General features: G+C 41.0%; 1 long non-coding RNA gene across 1 annotated transcript in view; it reads right to left on the bottom strand.

The window, feature by feature from the left end:
• Positions 1–2192: 2192 nt before the first annotated feature.
• LOC138955751 (uncharacterized) overlaps positions 2193–5000 on the bottom strand; it is a 3165-nt gene continuing 357 nt past the window's right edge. Inside the window, exon 2 of the long non-coding RNA XR_011452354.1 lies at positions 2193–4736. This is a non-coding gene — a long non-coding RNA (uncharacterized lncRNA). The remainder of the gene's footprint in view (positions 4737–5000) is intronic.

Raw genomic sequence — 5000 nt, 5'->3', positions numbered from 1 at the left:
GCTTCTGTGTAAATGTTGCGTCAAGGGTTCAGATTTCATTTCGAGCGGGCTTTCTATTTTAGTAGTGTGCTGACGGGCGCAGTGGCGTGGTGGTAAGACGTCAGCCTCCTAATCGGGAGGTCGTGAGTTCGAATCCCGGTCGCTGCCGCCTGGTGCGTTAAGAGTGGAGATTTTTCCGATCTCCCAGGTCAACTTATGTGCAGACCTGCTTGTGACTTAACCCCCTTCGTGTGTACACGCAAGCACAAGACCAAATGCGCACGGAAAAGATCCTGTAATCCATGTCGGAGTTCGGTGGGTTATGGAAACACGAAAATATCCAGCATGCCGACTCAACGAAAGCGAAGTGAGCTGACTATGCTCTCAGGGTATAGTGTGGGGAACCCAAATGGGCAAACGAGCTCACACGTAACCAGAACATTCTGGAACGCTAAAGAAGAAGTAGTGTATTAGTCTACTGGCAATGTGTGGCGATCAGTTTCCAGACTTTTTTTGTATCGACAAGGACATGTTTTCACATTTTCTTTAACAAGTAACGATGGTGGTGGGATGGGAACAAGTGTGGTTTTTCTACGAAATGCTTTTTATTGAAAATAAAAAGAAATGAAGCGATGCGAACTGTTTCGTTTCAGCGCACGAAATAAGAAACAAATTGCGGTATTCAGGTTATGGCTTCTCATCTTTGATTATTTTTTTATAGGGGACAAAAAACAGTGAGCTGAATGTGTTTTATTTTCTTTCCTTCCTTCTTTCTTTCTTTTTTCTTTCTTTCTTTCTTTCTTACTTTCTGTCTTTCTTTCTTTCTTTTATTATTCTTGCTGTTTTTCTTCGCTGGTAAAAACAAAACTAGTGCATGTCATGAACAGCGCATGGCAGTAGGCCTATGCATAACCGAGAGTCTGTCTTTCACGAGCCTTAGACGCTTTTAATACATTATGATATTTTCCTTTCCAATCGTTCAATCGTCAGTCTTACTAAATGTGAAGATACCCGTTGGATGGACGTATGAACAGACATAATGATGGACTAAATATACCGTCAGTTTAATTGTGGAGAGGCTTGTCAGTGAACAGAGTGAAGTATTTGTACAGTAGCAAAATACATGATTTCCCTTCTTTTCGCGATTAGCCGGTCAGCGGCGTGCTAGTTGCTTTGCCTCACTTTAATAGGCTTGACTCAGTAAATAGGGCTCTTACTCTGCTACACCGCTTGAAAATCCTGACAGAGTTATTTCCGGAAAACGTCTATTGTTGCGACAAAGACGCGCACACGCGTGGGTGGGTAAACGTTTGGAAGAAGTACACAAAACAGACGCTCAAAAGGACAGACACACTGCATGGTTGACAGATGTGATATTTGATAGTTATAAATAGAACTTAACACAGAGCAATTCTGTCAATGATAGAAGAAATAGTTTATAATACTTTTTTTGCAGTTCACTTTTTCTCCCTGAAAAAAACCAATGCTGTTGCAGTTTCTACCCAAGCGATTTCTCTCAAAGAAGAGAAATTAAGTGTAAAATCCCCTCTAAGCTGGCTATTCACAACTCGGGAGACAGATTGAGCCATGCTGGGATTAAAGAATGTACCGGGAGGCCGGGTAAAAGTTTGGGACGAGTACACAAATTAATCCTCCTTCCCAAAATGGCGCCCATGATCCACATCCACCACGTGACTTGCGTCCTTCCGGCTCTGAAAGGCGGCGCAACTCTCAGTTATTACTTCCAACTGAATTGCCGTCCCTGTCCTAATTCTGTTTGTCATCTTCCCCCATCCGTGTCCTGTTGGGAGGAAAACGAAATTTTAGGAGGCGGTGCGCACTACGGTTCCCGGGTGCTTGTTTTTAAGGGAACGCATAAATAGATTGCCTCGTTCCGATGTGTGGAGTTACCTCCCGTCCATGTCCTGGAGTCTAGAGTTGCGCCCCCTTTTTTCCCTGGCAGTGATGGAATTTGGTTTTCCTGCGCAAGGATGTCGGCCTGGTTGTTTTGTGTGTCGTGGGGTCGAGTTGAATCTTGGCAGGAAAGAGTTGAAAGGAGGGATAATTTGGGCGGAATTTGGAGTGAGATGGATGTGTGTGTGCAAGGGGGGGGGTGAACGCATCTGTGTGCATAAAAAAATACAGTCTTGTAACTTTGTGTAGGACTTAAAAGTAACTTGACCATTTCATAGTCAAAAAACAAGAAAGGTAGGTTGTTGGAACGTATGTTATTGACAAAACAATACATTCACAGATATTTCGACCCAACGGCCTTTTAAGTGAACAGACAAACAAATATTCACACAAAACTTATCTTGATAGTTCTATCAGTTTACGATAAAGTTTACGATAAGTTCCAAAGAACGTTGGCAGTCTCTTTGTTTTTGGATTTGACCATTTCATAGGTTGTTTTTTTTGTTTTTGTTTTTTGTGTTTTTTTTGTTCAGTGTTGATTCTTGATAATAGGAGTTTAAACAGACTATAGAGTCTTCAACATGCATTTCAGCAACACCGTCTCCATCTCGTCAACATGCTACTCGAAATAAAAGTGACCATTATCAATTCAAAGATCAAATTAAAAACAAGAAAAACCATAGGATAAAAGATACGACACTCCGTTATCCGCTGTCACACTCCTTCGTAACAATATAACACCCGAAGCCACCACCAGCAATTCTTCAGACGTTCATCTGTTTACAGTTCAGGTTCGGAAAGTAAAAAACGTTTAAACTCGATTGCGAAAGAAAGGAGATGTTTAGTACAGCGTGGAGTAGAATGTCAATGGGATTGCAAACAAACCATTTCAAGTTCTGCACCTGATGCTCCAGACAGAATTTAAGGATCTTGGTTCAGTTTATCGACGTTTGTTTATAGACTACTGATGGAAATGCCACTCCTTTCTCCCAAAGGCTTCATACTGGTATGAAGGTTATTGCTCACCCGTGAAAGTGCGTGTTTAGGTCAAAGCACTCGCACAGTAGCGCAGAATAAGTCCAGGCGACCATATATGCTATTATTTTGAAAGTCTTGGTTTTAGACGTTTGAATTATATACCTTTTTCCTCTGTATGTGGGGAAAACGGAAGAGAGCCATCTTTAAACAAATTATGTACTGGATCATCATCATCATCATCATCATCATCATCCATCATCCATCATCCATCATTCATCATCCATCATCATCATCATCATCATCATCAGTCCCCTGACTGAGACAGTCGTCGAGGGAACGTGAGGGCAGGAGAGGCAGAAACTCTTCTCCAGGTTGTTCTTTTGGAGCCGTCGACAGGAGGTCATGCCTGGACGACTGGACGATGCGATCATTTTAAACCTTTATTTTCTCTTGTTTCAAAGAATGCTTCCCAATGTCATATGAAGGGCTGGACAATATCTTTTAAAGGTTTCGAAGGTCCAACACGTCGTTTCTGCCTTTATATCTGACTGATCATTCTTTATGTTTTCCCAGACCTCTAAACCTTTAATGGACATTAACTAGTAATATGCTTTGGAAAAAAGTTATTGCTTAAAACCATTGTTATTCCGCGGACAAAAAGCACTGTATTTTCTTTGTTGCCCATTGATCTCTTGAATGCTGAGTGGGTTTTATTCAGCTAGAAAAATTATGGGTCTATTGTGTTATACATTTTTTACTTTAAGGACTTTTTTGTGTAATTCCTAGCGGACTAACAATTCCACAGAATTCTTCAATTTGTAAAATATTCCATTTCCTGCAAAGCATTAGATGTTAAAAGATGTCATGAAGTGGATTATAGTGCGAATAAAGGAGTTCCTTTTATGTATACGTGTTCTGCCCTATCTAATTACACTGACTCTTCACTCTTCACACTACACACTTCAAACACAGAATTTGGGAGGATACAGACCTATTAATTCCTCACAAATTACAACACAATTCTTCACCTCAAAAAATCAATACCAATCAACTTCTCGAACACACAGTTCACACAATCTTATCGCAATCACTCAACGCATGTGATTAAATGATATAAAGAAACTATCTCAATAATAGATTACTGCACAAGATAAGGTGTTGACAGACACTCGCGAGTTCGTATCACGTCTCATCGCATGCCGTCATTTACACATCCTTGTGCCGCTGAATCCACGTAGATGATGATTTCCCAGAAACACACTCTCCTTGTAAATGCTTTCTTTCTTTCTTTCTTTGGTGTTTAACGTCGTTTTCAACCGTTCAAGGTTATATCGCGACGGGGAAAGGGGGGAGATGGGATAGAGCCACTTGTTAATTGTTTCTTGTTCACAAAAGCACTAATCAAAAAATTGCTCCAGGGGCTTGCAACGTAGTACAATATATGACCTTACTGGGAGAATGCAAGTTTCCAGTACAAAGGACTTAACATTTCTTACATACTGCTTGACTAAAATCTTTACAAACATTGACTATATTCTATACAAGAAACACTTAACAATGGTAAAAGGAGAAACAGAATCCGTTAGTCGCCTCTTACGACATGCTGGGGAGCATCGGGTAAATTCTTCCCCCTAACCCGCGGGGGGTCTTGTAAATGCTATTATGCATATGTCACACGTTCCTCCCCGAGGAACACTCTTCCGCCATTAGTGAGTAGCACCGTCGTTTCTACGACTGGTAACGATGGAGACTCCCCCGTCTAGCCATCTCTGCGCCGATGTGGTCTCTTCCTCCACCATCGCTCCGCATTCTCCCGTGTAAGGTCTGTCCCTTGTACACGCCATGGAAACTCCTCATGGAAACTCCTAAAGAATTAACCCAAGTACAACATTCTCTTAAACCATCTCTTCTTCCTAAACAGTCATGTATCATCTCATACATTTTCGTTCATTCTACATTCACATTCCAAGCCATACTTAATCTATGAATAACACTACCATACATAGCATCAGCGTCTTAAACATAATATAAATGCGTAACAACATTTATGTTCAAGAAGAAATTTCCCAACAAAAACCGTGATGCAATCACAACCAGAATTCTCTTAAAACTTCACACTAGAATTTAGT

This window comes from Littorina saxatilis, unplaced genomic scaffold, assembly GCF_037325665.1.
Source record: "Littorina saxatilis isolate snail1 unplaced genomic scaffold, US_GU_Lsax_2.0 scaffold_929, whole genome shotgun sequence".
NCBI lineage: Eukaryota > Metazoa > Mollusca > Gastropoda > Littorinimorpha > Littorinidae > Littorina > Littorina saxatilis.
This window is presented reverse-complemented; position numbering and strand designations above follow the sequence as displayed.